Here is a 19,963-nt window from a genome sequence, read left to right on the forward strand (position 1 = left end):
CCTATGAGCTGCAGCAGCTCTTGTGGTTAGGCTGCTGATATAGCACAGTGTCTTTCTCTAACATCAGTCTTTCAGCCTTTCCTGTAAGGAGCCTTCTTAAATCAATGGGATAAATGCACAGTTGTACCATGATGTGGGATCATCCCAGGTTTTCTGGGCATCTCAGATGCCTTAGGGTTTGCATTGTTCTTATTTGGACATTAAAGTTTTTCTTCCCTTCAAAAACTGATGGGCTAGATACTGTTCTCAGTCTGCCTAAGAGAAGCAACTCCATCCTTTCAGCAGTTTTCCTTTAATATACTGAAAGTTTGACCTGATTTTTTCAGCAGACAAATCCCAAGTAAAAGGTTAATTTCATCACTAAATGGTATGATTTGATGACAGGGGAGGAAAAAAAAAGCTCTGCAATCTCAAGGCTGACTGCACTTTAAAATCTTAGAGGAATTATGAAAATTGGAAATATATTTGCTGCCAGACTCTGCTGCTCTGCTAAACCAAGTACGAATCAGCGTATGGCAGCATGGAACCGTACCTGCCCCAGGACCTCAAACACATTTCCCTCCTCCTCTCTGCCGTGAGCCGAGACTGCAGCCGCTCAGTAATTTGTTGAACAGTGCATTGCTCGGCAAGGCTGGTGTGGAGTGATAAAGGAGAAGGAACATCCCTGGGGATGCTTCCACCTGTAGAACGTGCATTCAAGGAGGCCACTCAGCAAGCGAGCCTTTGCACTGACTTTCCTTCTCTCTCTGTCTTCCTCCATCCAACTTTCCCTTTTGAAGGGCAGCATTTCTCAGGGCACGAATGGTTTCTTTCCACCCCCAAATCAGCACAGAACAAGTCCTACAACCTCCCCAACAGCTAACCAGCCCCAGGTCTGGAAACCCAAGAGGCAAACGTGCAATCCTTACCTTCAAAACTGACCGTTGAATGCAGCCAGCCAGCTTGAGGCAGCTCAGCGACACCGCTGAGCCGGGTGCGTGGTGCTTTTCCCAGCAGCAGGGTACAAGGGATTCATGCCAGCTTGCAGGGCTCCCAGATCCCATCCCACGGAGCTGCTCCCAGCCTGACTGTGCGCGGCCAATGGTTTCTGCCCCAGTGCAGGGTGTTCAGCCTGCACCTATGAGACAGCACAGCAGTTTGCCCTTTGAGATCTACCCCCAGCAGAAGTGCACGCTCTTCCACAGCAAAAGCAAGTCTATTGCAACCGCTTCTCTGACGAGCAAGGAGAGACTGAAGTGCGATCGCAGCAGTAAAAGTCAAGGCAAAGTTAAACCCACGCTGCAAATGTGGGGATGCCTATTGGCGTTAGGGGAGCCACTGAGCCAGGGTGCCAAACCCCAACCCCCGGGGGGTCAAAAGCCCCAACCCCTGGGCTGCAAAAACACCAGCCTCTCGGGTGAAAAACCCCAGCCCTGGGGTGTCAAATCCCACCCACCGGGGGGCAAAAACCCCAGCCCCTCGGGAGGGCAAAACCCCAACGATGCTGGAAGGCACATCTGCCCCCTGCACCAGCCCGAAGCAGGGGGAGACTGCCCGGGGAGGGGCTGGGGGGTCCTGCCCGGGAAGGAGGTCTGCCTCGGAGGGGGAAGGAGCGGGGGAGCCCTGCCCGTGGGGATGCAGTGCTTGGGGGGGGTGTCCCTTTGGGGGGTTAGTGCCCGGGGCAGCAGGACCTGCCTGGGGGAGCCTGCCGGAGGACGGGGGTCCCACCCGGAGCGGCGAGCAGCGGCAGTCCTGCCCGCGGGGAGCCCGGGGATGGGGTCGCAGGAGCTGCCCGGGGATGGGGAGGGGGATGCTGCCGGCCGCACTTACCGGCCCCGGGGCGCTGCAGCCCGCCGCCCGCGGGAGTCGGCAGCCCGGGGGCCGCCGGGGCAGCCGCGCCGCCCTCCTCCGCCCCGCTCCTCCGCCCCGCTCCCCCGCCCCGCCCCTCCGCCCCGCTCCTCCGCCCCGCTCCTCCGCCCCGCTCCTCCCTCTCCCCGCCGGGAGGCGTTCCATGCCTCCGGCCGCCGTGGCTCCCCGTGGAAACGGTGCTTTTTTCTGCGTTCAAACCAGTCTTTCCTAACACGCAGCAGCTGCACGGGCACGGCAACCGCACAACTGGATCAAAACAACAACAACAACAAAAAAAAAAAAAATAAAGAGGTGTGCAATCGGATCGGCTCCCCTGTTGGTAAAAGCAAAGGGGTGCTTTGTTCATAAACTAAACCAAAATGCTAAAAAACCTTCAGACTTTAAGAGGAACCTGTTACCATCAGCGTTGGTGAGATGCTACCTGCCCAGCCCCTCTTTGCTTTGCCGGGGAGGCTGAGTCGGGCTCAGTGCGATGGGATGGTGGTCGTTGGGTGTTGGAGCAGAGCTGGTCAGGCTGGAAACTGGGCACTGGGTTGTTTAGGCATGTCCCTGGGGGAAACCCAGCTAAACTGGCTGCTTGGAAAGAAGAGGTTGTCCTCCCAGCTGCAGGTCTGGGCTTGAAGGAATGACTGGCACTTCTTGGACTCCTTGGGGAGCTGATTCAGCTCAAGTGTCTGGCAGAAAATTCACTTAGTAAGAAAAGGTATAAAAATTTGGTTCTTTGAGAGCTTGGGTGAGTGTCACACATGAAGGTGGGAGTGTGTAAACTTTGTCCATAGCTTCTGTCCTAAAACAACCCCCCAAATCACACCCCAATCCATCAACTCTTCACACTTGCTGCCACCAAAAAGTCCTTCTCCTTTCCCACCTGTTTTCCAAAGACAATCACTAAGGTTTTGGACTGTATCTTCACCCATCACCAAAAATGTCCTTGGAGCATTTTCTCACTCAGTCTGGAGAGGAAACCTCTTGAGCAGGGTTGGTGGAAAATAGAGAAACCCAGATCTACTGTGCTCTCCGTGGAGTAGCTCAGCTCTTGGCTGGCCATTGGCCTTTCAGGTTTCAAAGTTGTGTTTGACATTAACAATCAAAGTGTGGTGGATGAGCACATTTGGAACATTTTGTGTCATATTTATTGCTTCAGAAATAGCAGATTACCCTTTGAAAAGAATAAAATCTACCCTAAATGATGCTTTTCCACTCCAGGAATGAAAAGAAAGAAAGGAAAAAAAGAAAGGAAGGAAGAAAGGGAAGGAGGGAAGCAAGGAAGGAAGGAAGGAAGGAAGGAAGAATTTGTATCACACCCAAACACAATCTCATATCTGTATTTGCCTTTAATAAGGATAAAATATTTTCTATAAAGCTGGAGAAATAAGTAATGTGTGCATCAGAGTATTTAATGAATCTGGACTGATTTCATTACTTTAGTCAACATAAACTTCTGTGTATTTCTAAAAAAGTCAGTTTTCACAACTTCTGTGTAAAATACTTTAACATTATTGTTTAAAGTTGTCTTCTAATTTACATTTCATTAAAAAAAAGGTTTTTATAAAACTTGAGGTTTGAGCAAAATATTTTATTTCTGATCAAAAAGAACAATTTTCAAACCTGAAGGAAAGTTTTTGTGTACTGTTCACCAACCCTCTTGCAAGCTGAGCTCTTGAAGCCATGTTCTGACCTCCTTCCTCACACCGTTAGTGCCACGGAGCCGAACAGGAGCACCCGACCAGCGAAGATAAACAAAGGGGAAGAAGGAAGAAGTTATAATAAAAATAATACAGGGATTGAGGGTTTTATTAACAGGTTGTACCAAACTCTGTTATTTCTCCAGTGCTGACAACCAAACATCAGCAAATAGAATGAAGCTATATAATATATATAATTAGAGATATTATAATATATAATATTATTACATAATAATATATAGTATATTATATCTAATCATATTTTATCTAAATTTTTAGAGTATGTATTATATATTATGTATATTAAAGTACAGAAAAAAGGAAAACCTTGTCATTTTAAATAATGGCTGGTTTATCTTTTTTTTGACAGAACCTTCCTAAAGCAGGCTTTTTCTCCTCCTCTATTTCCCTTGAATTTATAGTGCAAAAATAGTTCAAAACCCCTGAAAGAACTCGCCTCTGTGCCCAGATTAGGGGGAATCGGTCATTACCAGGGGTGGGAGGGGGCGTGTGGAGCAGCTGCCGCTGTCCGTGGTACCCGGCGCGCAGGGCACGGCTCTGCCGCGCTCAGGCATCACGACTTTCCTCTCGCTGTGGCTTTCTTTATCTTCATGTAATCTAGGAAGGCTGTCGGACTCGAATAATAGAGTTTTTCCAGAGTGGAGAATAATAATAAAGGCTTGCAGTTCTTCAAGAGTAATAGCACCGATCCCAAAAAACTGACAAGGTAGATAACAGCAAAAAGAAGAAAGTGGTTTGGACAAAGTGCTGCAAATGCTGTGCCAACCGCTCGTATTAATGTCATATGTGATTGATATCACCTGTCAGCATGTCACAAACTATCAAAAAACATGGCGCGATTTAATATTTATTGGAATTTCTAGGATATCGTCAAGCAGGAAAAGGTCTCATGGGTTGCTGGGGTTTTGTTTTCACATTATATGCCATGCTATCTGGAAAGGGAGGAGTGAGGAAGAATAGAATTTAATTGACTTTCTGATCTTGGCAACAAGAAGAGTAATAGAAAATGTCCATTCCAGATTCTTTTGCCTGTCAAAAGCAGCTTGATCTCAGAAAATCTGAACAGTAGTAGAGCTGTGTTCATGCAGACACCGAGGTACAGCCAAAGGTAGAACGCAACAAATCTCCTTAAATTGCCAAATAAGAGGATACAGGGTGCGGAATACCCAGGAAGGCTTTGAGGCTTCATTTATCCTTGGTACCAACTTGGAAAGCATTGATAAAACCTCTGGGAAGGATCTCAGAAGAATGTTGTGTTGCCAAGTGGAAGGATACATGGAAACACTTTCTTTGGTGGGTTTTAGACATCAAGGCTTCAGCAGTGAGGATACTGCCATGGCATATGATAACCCCATCACACAAGGACATCTGCCAAAGGCATAGAGAAAAACAAATAAAAAAGGCCTGTAAATCAGATGGCGTTGGGTAAATAGGCCCATGGGAGTGTCAGGTTTGTGTTTGTGTTTTCTCTTCTTTTGTTGTTTTAGGGGGAACCTGTCCTGATGGTACTGCCCCTTGTTAAACACCGTTCTTAGGGCAGCTGCATGAAAGGTAGAAGGAAGAAATGAGCATTTGCTTTCCTGGCTGTCTTGATTTAGCCAGGTGTGAAACTGTACAAACAGTCTTCTCTACTGTTAAATAACTCTTTAATAACTCTGCTGATTGACAGGGTTTCTGAACAGAAGCCACCAAATACACTTGTTAACCACTGCTTTTCTAGCAGTACTACGGATCAGAGACAGCTGCCTCTGAAATGTGCTTTCTGCCAGGTTGCATCGGCGTGCTACGCTTGATTTCTGCATAAATGCTGTTAGTCATCAGCTCAAGCAATGAAGTTCCTTTGACACGATACCTGCTGTGCTCCCTGACTGTGCTTTTTTAATATCTTACATGCTGTTGTGTCTGAGACATTTCAGAATTCTATCTGACAATTTCCCTTTCAATTTTCCCTCATCAGACGCCATATATTTATATTTTCTTTTTCAGGTGGGATTTGTAATCCTTCTACCTTGACATATGCACTCCTAAAATGAACACCAAGGGCTTACTGCTATTGCCTGCTGCAGGCATTTAGCTCAGCTGTTCTATGCTGCTTCCAGCTTGCCCCTCTGACGCCAAAAGTGGTCTCACTTTCCTCCAATGGCTGTATAGGGGACATACACTCCTAATTTTTCCTATCTCAATTGTATCTAATTTATATCCTGGAAGTAAACAGTACAGATACTACCACTGGCTTTCCACATTTGGCTTCCAGTAGCGTTTCTGTTGATACACTTCTAACCCTGCAAACACCTCCATGTCTTTGTTCATGCCCTAGCTGAACTGCAGGCTGTGTCATTCTGCTGAAAAATCAGGATCCTCCTGGTTTTCAAGGAAACTAGAAATCCCCAAAACATTCCTAGTGAAATCCACAGGAATTACTGGAGCCTGGGATAGAGTCTATCAGACATTTATTATCACAGCACCCATTAGTTCAAGGCAGGAAGATGGATACATAGTTACGGAATTATAGAAAGAATAAAAGAAAAACAATTCACAAAATTTAAACAGGCGCAGCACAACAAGTGTTTGTAAGCATCAGGAGGTGTTTATAGAAGTGCTCAATGTTTTTGGTCTTACGGGGCAATTTTGGGTCATTGGATCAATCCCACTTGGAGAGGAAGAAGGGCAATTTTCATTTAAAAACTTAAAAACCCAAACTCTAAAATGCGGTAGAAGTCCCCCATCCAAGGGCTGATAAACCCCAGCCTTTCTTGGTTGTTGAGGATCCAGATGTAATGTCTGACAAAGAGCAGGATTGGACATCTGCGATAGAGATCAGGGCAGAAAAGAGGGAAATTTTGCAGAGGAACTCCTGAGATATAGTCTGTGTGACTCATGTTCAGAGGACAGTGTATCCTTGGTAGCTTGTTGTTCATGAAAATGAGTTTCAAAAAATCCTTATTCTGTTTTTCTACATGGGTTTCTTGTTGGTACAAAAAAGCAAAGTGTGGTTTCCAGAAGGACCTGTGGTCGCTCTTCCCATACCTCTGCTCACAGCTCTTCAACTGCAGGGCTGTAGGTACTGAACCAAGTTAATTAATATACGGGGTTACGTGTCCAAATTCTGCTCAATTACAGATTCTTCTTTGAGCTACAGAAGAGTTTGAGGCTTGTAAGCTGCAAAAGCATGTTCAGAAGCAGAAATGGCATAGCACTGCCCATATCTTGCAATGGTGACAGTTCCTGAATCCTCTTTAACGTTTGAAATGTTCTTTGTGGCTTCATTTCAGCCACACTCAGGCATTACTCCACACAGCAGTGAGCAGCTCCAGCTGAATCTTTATGACACCTTGAGGAGACCTTGGGCATTTTATCTCATTGAGAAAGATCTGATGCTGTCAGATCACAGACCTTTCACACTGACTGATAATCCAACAGCCATCGTTATGCCTGAGATATCCTATAATTCAAATAGAAGTATCTAAGGCTGGCAGGAAAATATCCCTGGGTTTACATGAAAGCAATCATGATTTTTGCAGTAGGACGCGCTGTTACATATCAGGAGACTTTCTGGGAACTTTGGTTAGCTTGCATTGAAGTGTGCACGCATCTGCTATAAATTCTAATGAAATTGCTTGCTCACATCTCTGAAGTGGCTTGTTTATTTCTTTGTAGCTGCTGGGCAGATGCCTTGTATTTGTGTGGGAGATTTCTCCAGAAATTTGATGGTACTTCTAAGCAAAATGGTTTTGCCTGTAAAAGGGCACGTCCTAGTTGTCAGATAGTCAGGTTTTCAACATGGGCACTCCTTTCCCTTGTTTACACCACTGCACTTTCACCTGAGGATCACCGTGTTTTGCAAACAAAAGCCCATTGTCAAGAAGGAGCCTTGATATTTTTACCCTTATGTTAATGAGGAATGAACCAAAACCCAGTGAGCTAGACCAACATTCCATAAAGTGCTCTCTAATTATGGGCACCTCCATTCCTAAGCATGCAGATTGGGATACCTTGGCTGGGTTTGCAGCAGGGTTGTGTAACTTGGTCTTGTGTGTGCTTTGAGTTCTCACAGACCTTCAGAAAATTCAGGCCCAAGAGGTATGAAGATGCTCAAACTGAGTCATAAGAAATGAGTGGACATTTTTGTAAGCCTCCATCGCTTGCCAAAAACTGCATAATGACTCAATGTCATGGTCTGAAACAAAACCTCTGAGTTCTGTCTGTTAACTATTAGACCATGTCTGATGTGAGGGAGGGAGAAAAATATAAATCTAGTCAGAAATCCCACTGAGTAGAAACTAGAGATCTGTTGCAGAGACCACCAAGGGGAGTTGCAAAGGCTTTCGTTGACCTTGGAAGCAAAGACCACCAGTGGGCACAGCGATACACAAAACAGTGCCCTGAGAAGGAGGAGAGCACTGAAAGCCCACTGACAAAACCACCTGAGGAAAAAAGACAGTATATCTTACACACTGTATCAGGATGAAGTATCTATTTGAATAGCTGTGGTATTTTCCAACTTGTTTCCAACAATTCTGTTTCATGGCTCTATTATGTATTTCTAGCAACAATGCTGAAATTATTTTATAACTCATTGGGAAAAAAAGCCATCTAAGAAACTTATCAAAACCACTTGTCAGGCTGAAAAAAGTTGTCAAAGAAATTTTCTTTTCCCTTTTTATTGTTTTCCTGACAAGCTGGACAGGGGCTGTTTTCTCTTGTGCTGCAAAATCTAATTATATACGTACATAAAAAAATAGATGGCACTAACCATTTGTCTCGCATGACTCACCACTGTCTTTCCAAATGTCATAAATGCTGGCAAGCAAACTACAACCACGAAACACATTAGTGTCTCACAAGGCTGCTTGGCTTGATTACAGGCTGGCAAGGATTAGGCTGAGTAATTGGGAGATGGGAGGAAGATTTCACTGGACATCTGGGATTATTGTGTGCTGGAAACACTGCAGAAGATAAACCACTAAAAGACAATCTAATGCCTTCAACGGCAATCCTCATCACAGGGCGTTACGGTTTGTACAGCCCAGAAGACAGGAAGAAACAGAGCATTATCCAAATAGAAGAGGAGACACCCACATTTGGCAACACTGAAGAACGACGTCTTGAACACAACCATTCGCTGGGAATGGGTTTCTTCTCATGCACCCTGTTACTGCAGCAGCCACAGAAACCAAAGCCCAGACCTGCTCCTACTGAGTCTCTGCTATCAGAATTTGAACTTCTTGCCCCAGACAGACCTCAGGAAGCATGCTGAATGGGACCACAAGCTACACTTGTATCACAAACACAAGCTGAGTGCTTCTCTGGGGTTGCCCTGCCTTAATCAGGCTGTCCAGTTCTAACCCAAGAAGTCGAATTTAGCCTTGCATCTAAAATAAAGGGCTGTGAAATCATAACTTGGGCCTCCTGTTTTAAAACAAAAAGTCAGTCCCTCTCTGGATTACATCTTCCTGGCCACCTCCTGTGCAGGAGTGAGGCTGATGCCTGAAAGCCCTGCTCTGGACCAGGCGGTGGGGAAGAGGGTTTCCAGTACACCATGATGAGACCCCAGACATCCTCACCAGGGTGCACCTTCTCTCATGGCTGCAGACAGTGCTGCACAGTAAGTGCCTTTTACTTCCTCACAGACCTCACTGGAAGATCAGGGTCCAGCTGGGTAGTACAGCACAGCTTCTCCTCTGCCCTGGGACTACACATGTCGGGGCAGACCAGAGCCAAAGCGAAATGCATTGGGCTGAGTAGAAGGTGTGGCCAAAAGAGTAAATCTCAGTTTCAGAGCATCAGACACAATGAATCTGCTATAGATAAGCTTTAATAAATAAATAAACAAACAAATAAATCAAAGTTAATTCTGAAACCCTGGAGAACTTTGAAGAAACTCATTCTTTCATAGCAGGTGGGCAGTGTATTTCTGAAACACAGTGTTTCTTAAATGGTCTTCCTTGGCTTTCTGATTTGCTGGCACAGATCCTGGTGCCAGGACCTGTCTGTTCCAACAGGTGCCATTCTCGTTTTGATTTTACAATCCCATTTGAAAATGCACCCCCTCGCTGTTCAATTTCCCATCCCCAGAGCGCAGTGCTCGGTCTCATCCATGTGCTCAGCATTTCCCCGTGTGGTTCAAGCCAAGGCTGGCTGCTGAGCTGTGAAATGTGTGTGCTTCCACTCCGCCGGCTCCTTCCGATGTGCCTGGAGCAAAGACTTTATCTCGCCGGGTGATGTCAGGATGGTGGTGCCTGATCTTCAGAGAAGATTCACAGTAGAACATTACAAATCAGGAAGAAATACTCAGGTAGACAGGGAAATTGTGGAAAGTAGAAGAACGAGGCATGAGGCTTTTTTGGTATTAGACTGTTTAAATCTCAGACCATCCTGTGCTGCATCGAGATATTGTGCTCTCCTCTACAAACAGTTGCATTACGTTTTTGTCATTCGGCAAGTGTAACTGTGGTTTATTTTTAGCTTTAATTGAATATTTCCTTTCAAATCTTATCACTGCCCACCCACATCAAGTGGAATGGACATAAATACAAACATAATGTAGACTACCTTATGCTGAAGAGCACAGCAACAGCAAATTAATAATCTTTTTTTCCGAGGCATTTCATCTCGAATCCAGGAGAGACTTGTTTACTGATGTGATTCATAGCTGAAGAATAAAATGTTGTCTGGCAAGGTTGATATTTCACATTTTAATATGGATTTTCACCCGAGGATCTCAAAATATTTACAAACCTTAAAGCCTGATCTGCACACAATTTTTTTGCAGCAAATATCCTTTTTTTAAATTAAGAACATGATTTTTCCCCCAGAGTACCTTCCAATAAAATCACAATTACAGTTACAAAATACTTTAGAGCTGTACAACTTAATTCCCTTGCCAATATAGAAGATTTTTTTACTAACTTCAGTAACTTGATGATACTAAATCCATAGAGCATTCATACATAAAAAACATACCATCGCTTGTCTTCTGAAGCTTAACTAATGCTGTAATATGCCTTACAGCTCCATAGGTGGAAAGTTGAACAGAGCAGTCAAAGCCTTGCTGTTCCACCGGAAAGTGTGGGATAATTGCCCATGGTTGTGCTGAGAATACACACCTGATCTGAATATCTATGGAAGTGTTTGTAGAAATGAGGATGTGTTTAAACTAGCAGGATGAGAAACATGCTGCTTCACTGTGATGGGAAATCAAACTCTGGCAACGGTATTTTGCTCCAAATGTAAGTAAGCCCTGGGGAGATTAAACCAGCATGTGTTGGAAATTAGATGTTGTACTCCAAGGATTTTTTTTTTTTGTACGATGTGTGAATCTTACTTGGTCATAAAATCTGGATGGCAAGAGAAGGGCTAGAATATAAATGCAAGGTCAGTGAAGGAAGATAAAAAATTGAACTGTTTGGGAGCCACCAAGAATCATTGCACATGTTGGTAGGTTGTTAAGGGCATGTGTGCAGTGCACCAGCAGCTCCTGGCACCTCTGCTGGGGATGCCCAGCTGTGCCCAGCTGTGCCCTCTGACACTGTGCAATTGCATCTGCTGGGTCTCAGAGGGAGAAGGAGAGAGGGAAACTTCATTTGGTAGGTTATGATATAAAAGAGGCTGAATAGACAATAATACATCTTGTCTGCTAAGAAGATTAACTACTATGAGCTGGAATACACAGTTCTTTAGGAGCAGGACAAAAATCCATCTTGTCAAAACCCTATCCTTTCCACAAACAAATATAAAGAAGGTGGGGAAGGGAATGAAAAACTTACAACATCATTGATGAGGACAACAGAAATTGTGGGGAGACATTGCCCTGCCAGTGAACTGTACCCACCCAGCAGATCTCTATATCAGCTCTTTGCTCTCTCGTATTTGTTTTTTTTCCCCTTTCCCCCGATCTTCCAGCTCGGTAATTCTCTCCTAGGCATTCACATAAAGCAGTGCACCAGGTGTTGTCTCTGTGTGGATCTATAACATGAATTACTTTATCTATCCAATAACTTATGAATAAAGTCCAAAAATGTATTTCTGTTGATGTCTGTGTCAGGATGTGCAACTCTCACCTTTCAAAGTCAGAAGAGCCAACCCAAAGAAATCACAGCTGTGCGCTGAGGGCCCTTCCCTCCTCTCACTGGGCTGGACACCAGAGTGCTTGAACTTCAGCAAGACCAGTATAAGCAGAGCTTAGTTTTGGAAGAGAACCTGGGCGATTGCTTTATCTCAGCTTCCTCAAGCTCATTAAAAACTCTCTTTAGCTGAAAAAGCAGTTTGCGTGGTGATGTTTGCCTGAGTTCCTGGTACTTCTGAAGCTGTGAGCTGCCCAGTTCAGCCTCTGTAGTGTAGGTTTTGTTCTTATACATTTGCATTGTACATCTGCATCCTCTTGCAGAGGACCAGGCAGCCGCATCTGCCCTCACCACAGCAAACCCAGAAGCAGGATGCAGCCCAGTATAAGCCAAATTCAGGAAGACTTTCTCAGCTCTATCTGAGAGTGAGTTAAGCAGGACTTTTCTCTCCATTTCTAGACAACGTGCAGACCTGAGGTACTCTTCATTCATTACCACCTCACACCAAGGACCAGTGTAAGCTCTGGAGAACATGTATCCAGCTGTCACGACGGGCAATTTGCTTGGTCTTGTCTCAAAACCAATAGAAAAACAATCCCTTTATGGAGGAATAAAGCTTGACAAAACCAAAAATGCATGCAGTCCTCTGATTTCCTGTCTGCATGGTCTGCTCAGCTGGGACATATGTGTACATAGGCAGGGACATGTGGTAGTACAGAGACATGGATTCAAATCACAGATCTGTGGTACCTTTGTCACTGGTGGGATGTGAGTTCATCCAGAGTGGGAGTTCTTTTCTTCTTACCTTTGCAGCAGCTAACTCAGGAGCTAAGGTACATGGCAAAATGTCTGAGGAGCAGAAGAAGCTTTCCTGGCCCCTCCTTTCAGCCAGAAAGGCTGGCTGGCTGGGCAGGCGCAGGAGGACAACCAAGGGCAAGGGCTGAGGAAACCTTCCCATCCCACCATCCAGTGGGAGACCAGTTCACCCAGCATGGCTGGCAGAGCACCTCCAGGAGCCTTTAGGCAATCTGACATGAAGGAGCTGGAACTGGCTGTGTTTTGCAGAAACTTGTGGTCAATAATTAGTGTTCATCCATTAAAACCATGGCTGAAGCAGAGTCCTTTGACTCTGAAGAACTGAATCCCACATTATACCAGGAATAAAATGAGGAAAATAACCTGAGCTGAAGCCATCACCGTAGACAGCGAGGACTTTGCAAGCCATATAACCAGTGGTAGGAGGCTGCCAGCTTCAGCTCTGATGCTCTAAGTGATTGACAGGTCCACAAAGCATCACAGGGAGGAACTGAACACTTCTCATGTAAGAGGCTGAATTCAAAGCATTTGAAATTCTCAGCTACATTAATGCTGAGTGATAAGTACCTCCCTGCGGCTTGGGGATGAGCCTACAGAGGAAGACTAGGCAACAGGTGACTTGTGTTTCTGACGTGCTAAAATCAGACCCTACACGAGGCAGAGCTCTGGCTTTTTGGCTCCAAGTGACTATCGGGCAGGGATTCTGCCCCTCTCTCTGAGGCACCTTCCCAAGGGTGGCCGTCCCTGTGGTCTGGCCTCTGCTGGGTGATCTTCAAATGTCTGAGGTTTGTGTGGAAAACCCAGCAGAGACTTAGCTACAAGTCAAGTCCCCAAATACAGAATCCTGCATTTCCCAAAGGTTCATCTGGGGGAACAGGTCCCTTTGATGGGTCATCAGATCTCAGGCTGTCAGACATTTTTTCTAGATTATTGCAGAATATTAAGAGGGATATCAAGATGACTTTTCTGATAAGTAGTTTGTTTTGGTTTTTTTTTTTTTTTTTATAGTTCACGTTGCACAGAGCATTAACAGAGAGTATCATGTGCTGTTCTTTTTTAATGAAAACACAAGATGTCCTCAAAGGCTGCTCTAATTAGAGCACTTCAAGTACTTTTGAGTGAGGTGACTGCTTGGGAAATGCTACTCCATTAAAAAGAATAAAAGATATTACCAGAAATATGGACACCACCTCCCCCCAAAATAGAATATCGAAAAAATTGTTGGGCAACAGAAACCAAAGCAGAATTTCTGATGAAAGAAAAAAACCCTGTGATAGTCCAGGGTCCCCCCACACTGCCCAGTTCAGACCTGGCTTTCCTGCCCGCTGTCCTATTTTTCTGGCTAGCGCTTGTTATAATGGCCTCAAGGGAGCTTTAAATGCTAATTTACCTTACCAGAGTTCAGAAATACTTAGCTCAAGCCAATTAAGTTTTTAATTAAACATGCATTAGGAGGCGAATCTTGCCTGTGGAATTTCTCCACATCTTTTTTAAGAGACAGAGCAATCAGTAAAGGGGTTTGGCAACCCCTGCATTACAACAAGTTAAAGCCCAAGAACATTTTTAACCTTTGCTTGTGAATTGCATGACTCACAAAATTGAAGATCTCGGAGCAGAACCCTGCAACTCTATTTCTTTTTCCCAATGTGTTGATTTATGTATTGATCATATTCCCCAGGTTCCTCTGATAGAAAGACTGTCATTTAAAAAATAAGCAGCATTTTATTTGTGTGCACTGTGCTTCTGTTGATTGCAAAGCCAATATATGCAATCCTGCAGCTAGGCTGTTAAAGCAAGAGTGTGTTCAGTAATTGATCTGCGTCAGCATCCCCCACCACTTCAATGATAATACATGTTTTAAACAGGTTGGTCTTAAAAATTAGAATGAGCCTGACAAAAAATGCCTGAAGAGATCCAAAAAAGAAAGATATGATAAAAGAAAGTGTTATGGAGTCTCCTCTGTGCAATGTCTTGAGAGGGTATTTAGATATTTGGTGTCCAGAAGAGGTGGCTGATACTGTTGATTTAAAAAAAGACTTCAGTCTACTTATTGCTTTGTGCTTACTCAAAACAAACGAAATCCCATACCAATGCGACAGCAGGTTACGGAAAATGTTTCTCTTAGCAGGATGAGTCTGAAACCCAGTCTTTCATGCTTGATAGCGGGGAAAGGGAAACTTATTTCTGAATCTTCATAAACTTGATTGTATGTAGGCTGCTGATGCATTTAGTTAGAAAATGAAAAATCCCACCAAAATGCAAAAATCTCTTTAGTTTGGTTGAAAAATAAATCATGTACAGTGAAAAACAACCAGCTCTAAAGTGAAGACAGGAATGTTTTATAAGGGTAAATTAATCTCAGATGAAGAGATTTTCTGTAAGACCGAATCTATATGAAAGCAATAAAGGGAAAATCCAGTGCTCATATCTTTTCAAAGAAGAAAAATATCCATCTTCGAAGATTTTCTAAACTCCTTAGGTGAAGGTACCTAGCAGCACCTCTTCACTGGCTTGTGGTATAACAGAAAACAATGAAAATATGTTACTGCAGCGATGTAAAAATTCATTGCAGAGGCAGAAGTGGGTCATCAGAGGGAGGGAATTAGCAGCAGAGGCAATGGTCACCCAAAACATGCTGCCAAGGTACCCAGGAGAGCCTGTGAACTTCCATCAGTGCAAACTAGAAAATGTATTGATTGGCTTTGGGTATAAGATGAAACAAGCAGCAATTCTCCGTGTATAATTTATAGGTTACTGGCAACAATGTCACACTTGGCTGTTCCTTCTGAAGTGGCATCCTTCTCCCATGATTCACCCTCATCCCTATCAAGGATAAAAGTGGTATAAAAAACTGTGGCTGGAGCCAATCTATATTTTTCATTTCAAACTTTGACACATGAAAAATAGCCTGTTTTGACTTAGTGCTTGGATTTTAAATTTACCCTTCCCGTTCTGTGTTTAAGAAAAAAAAGCCTGTTTGCTTTATAAAGATTTAGTTTTTCATTATTCATCATTCTTTAGCCCTTTAAATGGGGCCCTTCGGTACCTTTTTCAAGTTGGCAAAAACACTGGGAAAAGGGAAGCCCAAAGATTTTTTTTTCTAAACTGAGAAACAAATGTTATAATTTTTTATCTGGTAGCAGGGAGAAACTAGTTTTGGAGAACAAAGGAACCAAATAAACTTTTCAGATGCTCTTCCTTAGCTATCCGAGTGTCGTCATCTCCTGGCCATGGCCCTTACCACCAGATCCCGGCGTAAGGCAGCAGCCCTGGCTGAGCTGCATGGTAAAGGCCATGAACTGCAGGAGAAATTTCTTCTTGCCTTTCCAAAGTAGGGGAAGTTGCTCGATTTCCTAGAGAAGGGCTGGGCTCAGCATCTCCCTGTGGACATGTTCAGCAGTTTCCCCTTCCCACTCTTTCTGGTTCACGTTTCCCACATGCCCAGTTCTCCCCTTGCATTACGGTGGGGTTGAAGGCATCAAACTCAGGCAGAAGAGTGCCTCAAAGAGGATAATAGTACTGTGAGATGAATGTTCTGAGCATTTCTGGTCACCAAAGAGCACCGTGCTACAATACCTAGCAATTTTCCAGTGCTTTGCAAAAGCCTGGACCCACAGGTCCCTGCCAGCCCTGAAGCGTGGTGGGAACTCAGCGTGGAGAGGAACCACACCAAAGCAGAAGGGTTTGGACAGCGTCCCCCAACCCAGCCTGGTTCCCAGCCTCTGTCTTCTCAGCAGATGTTCGAGATGAGGTCCTGTTTGAAAGGTTTGTTTTGAACATCAGTCCCAAATGAGAAGATTGGGATAATACACTAAATGTCAATTACAGATAGGCTTAGACCATCCCTGAAGAGGAATCGGGATCCTCTTTCTTTGTCAGAAGGACAACACCTTAAAGACCCTTCCTACCAAAACCACAGGGACACATGGACTTCCAGTACTGGCTAGCTGCAGCTTTCAAAGCCGTAATTTGGACTTGTGTATGTAAATCCCTTTATGGCATAGCCATTGGCCTCTAAGACACTGGGACACTTCGGGAAGCGAACCACATTTAGAAAAGACATTTTCAATGTTGGAAAAAAAAAAAGAAATAAAGAAGAAAAGTTTTATTTTCCTTTTTGCCTGCAGGAATCCTTTAGCAAATGCAGCAGACAGTGCCTGCCAAGTGTGGTCAGCTGGGATGTCAGCTGGGGATGAACAAATACGGGGGAGGAATCTGCCAGAGTCTGCAGGGCTCCTGTAGGCACTTGGAGATCTGTTCACAAAAACAACACATATCTCCACAGCAGGACTGACCTACAGCTTTCTGAGCCCCCCACAGAGGAGCACCCGCTCCTCCATGGCATGTACGGTCTGCCTGTGGCATACATTACAGCGCCATAAATAGCACATCCTATCGTCAGCCTTACAAGCAACGGCCAAGGTGCTCACTACAGCTTGGAAATACCTGGAGGAAAACAAGCCATGAGTCTGAACAGGGACACACGAAGGATTCAAACCTACTTACAGTGCTCTTGCTTGTCCTGAAGATGTTCTTGAGATTCCTGCTATAAACCTAATGCCTCAGTGAGATCTGTGGCCATACTGGTTTTCAAACTGTGCTCCATGGGACTCCAACTGGTGATCTGCTGCTGCCTTGCCAAACTGTATCACTGCTACAGTATGATCATTTGAATTCAAAACCCCACAGCGGTGAAACACACCTGTGTTGGTAGTCATCAGTGGTCTGCACTTGGGAGCAAGATTTTCTGCAGTAAAAAAAAAAGAGTCTGAGGCTGAAGGTCAGAAAAAGGCTGAGGATAATGTTGTCTGAGCTGTGCTGAAGTTCCCAGCTCAGTGTCAGAACAAACCAATTCTCTTGTTATCCTTTGCCACACAGCATCCTCACGAAACAACCCAAATCCTCGGGAGTTTAATATTTTATTCACAACATGAAAAGCTGAGGCTTCATCTTGCCCTTGGCACAATAAATAGGCTGACTGAAGCAAGTGCCTACCCTACTTTATAATTGCGAAATGCCCACTGACCCGTAATAGGCTTCAGCAGTGTAGAGGTGCTGTATTTCTGGTCACAGAATGGGAGGGAAAATGCAGGTTTCATGAGTTGCCAGTGGAGATTTATATTCAGCTGGTTAATATCTCTGAGCTTTCTTCACAAGAAAAGTAATTTTAGTTGTCACTGTGTGTTGCGCTGTGTGGCCAAGCCTGGCAATGCAATCAGTGCTAACCTGGAGGTACAGGGCACGCAGGGACCACCGCGACACTTCTGGCATTAATGGATATCACCACTTACCATTTGTGGTCTGGCAGTTAAATACGCTTCCTTCCCATGCTGCGTCAGATATGTAATCATCCATTTTCAGATCTCTGCAATCTTTGCTGTCAGAAAAACTAAATGATGACCGCACTAGACACAGGCCGGAAGAGATGAATGCTTATCATTGTTGCATATCTCTTAATAAATGTCTATAGAGTATCACAAGATGAGCAAAGGTTGGCCCACAGTAAGTGGTACTGTATGGAGGAAGGTGTGCAGCCAGAAAATATCCAGGTATGGCATTAAAAGCTTGAATTGAAGTCCCAAAGCTGATAATTACTGGAGCTTGGCTGGGTGCTTAGCAAGCCGATAAAAGACTTGTGTTAATGAAAGGTTCATGATAGATAAATGGCAGATGGTAACTGAGTGCAGGAGGTATGGTATGATGCACAAGGGACTGATTAAGAGGAGCTATAACTTGGACACTTTGGATGCCAGACATCTGGAGTGTGGGGTGCACATTCTATTTTTCCTGCAAATACAGTATTGTGCCTATAATTAGGTTGAGAGACACACGATGTATGTGCACACATACACACAAATGTATATACACACAGTGCTAAATAAAAAATGGTCAAGACCAAACCCTGGCCACAAGGCTGAGCAGTCAGAACTGGCTTTCATCCACACTAATTAAGGTTAATCCTCCATAGCAGGCTTGTCTTGGAGAGCTGTGGAGTAAGCCACCGATTCAGTTATGTGGACCATGGTGGTCCAGTGCTTCAGCTGATCTCCCTGACCCTCTCATTTAGCAGCATAGATGTGCCTTCAGGATTCCTTTTAAACCCATTCTCCATGGTTTGTTTAAATGTGGAAACAACAAAAAAACAGTTTTCAATGCCATCCCCCAGATAAGACTATTAATTATTCATATTGGTCAAGGTTTTGAGTGATCAAGGGACAGAGGAGTGGGTTCCTGCCATCTCCAAGGGGGAAAAAAAAACAGTGCTTGAATAGGAAAACATCTATTACAGGATGTGCAGTAACCGTGGAAAACATGAATCCAGGAGGAGCTTTATGAGGGGATGACTCAGACATTGGTCATCCCCAGAAGAGTGGTCAAAACAGCCGGGAATACAGCGACGGGAAGGCACCTGCATTGCAGAGCTGAAGTGACTCAGCGGGAGAATTTCATCTCCAGCCTCTGAGATTTCTGTCCTGTTGTGCAAGCCCCATCCCCAGGAACATCCCCAATCCATCCAGTCCTTCCTTCCCCAGCAGCTGCAGGCCTGGGAGTCTGCAGCTCACACTCAGGCACTTTCCCCCTCCTTCCCAGAGGTGGAATTTGCAGGGAAGGGAGGGTCCCCTTCAATGCAGCGTTCATTCAGAATGAAAAACTGTTTTGGCCACAAAGCCATTTAAAAATTCAGATGAGTTTCACCAAACACCATGTGCTAGCATGGTTAGGATGATGCTGACTGTAGGGACAGCTGATTCTGCCCCGGGAAAGGTGGGTGATCAGGTCAAAAATGAATGGAAAAAGACCATTATAATTTTCCAGAAGACTGAGTATTGTCTTTTCTCAGTTCTTATGCTTTCCTGCCCAATTTCTTAAAAGCTAGAAATGTGTCAGTGAACGGAGAAGGCCTGATTCCAGTTCAAAAACTATTCCCAAACTTCTTTTAACCTATAGAAATTTGCTTCCCAAACCACAAAATGCCCCATCCTCACACTCACCTGACACCCCGTGCTCCGATCCCAACCAGGACGGGCTGGTCCCTGTGCCCCACAGGCACTCCTGGCTGCCCGGGGATCTCCAAGTCGTTCTCCGTCCCACAGATCTACACCACCACCCTCTTCTCCTAAGGCCTCCAGCCCTTTCTTAGTCAACAGAGGAACTCCATATTGTCTTCCTATAGTCTCCTCCTCCTTCATGTCTCACCTCTTTCAGTGTGACCTCCAGAAAGGACTGGAATTAGACAACTTCCAAGGACTGCAGAAATGCTGCTTTGATGTTTTTCCTGCAAACACAATATTGGGTTGAGAAAGAATTGTGTGTAAAGCCAAAGCATCAGAGCTGGCATTTCTCAGGCTGGCTGCACAGCTCCATTTGGAATAAAAAACATTTACTTTGTATTAGGCAAACAGGAAACTGATGTAAGCAACACGACTGCTGAATACCTATCATTCCTTTCATGTGCACTGGCTGGGTTTCAAGGCAGCACTGTACAGGCATAAATACGCTGATGGAACTAAGAATTTAATCACCAGCATC

The 19,963-nt window shown here is 44.6% G+C and overlaps 1 long non-coding RNA gene across 1 annotated transcript; it reads right to left on the reverse strand.

Annotated features, from left to right (window-relative positions):
* Positions 1–9,504: 9,504 nt before the first annotated feature.
* On the reverse strand, positions 9,505–19,737 carry LOC140652414 (uncharacterized). Its single transcript, XR_012042772.1, has 3 exons — positions 19,631–19,737; positions 16,940–17,180; positions 9,505–9,798 (listed from the first exon to the last, which is right to left on the reverse strand). It is a non-coding gene; the product is annotated as an uncharacterized lncRNA (long non-coding RNA).
* Positions 19,738–19,963: the final 226 nt, after the last annotated feature.

The sequence above is a fragment of the Ciconia boyciana genome, chromosome 5, assembly GCF_034638445.1.
Source record: "Ciconia boyciana chromosome 5, ASM3463844v1, whole genome shotgun sequence".
NCBI lineage: Eukaryota > Metazoa > Chordata > Aves > Ciconiiformes > Ciconiidae > Ciconia > Ciconia boyciana.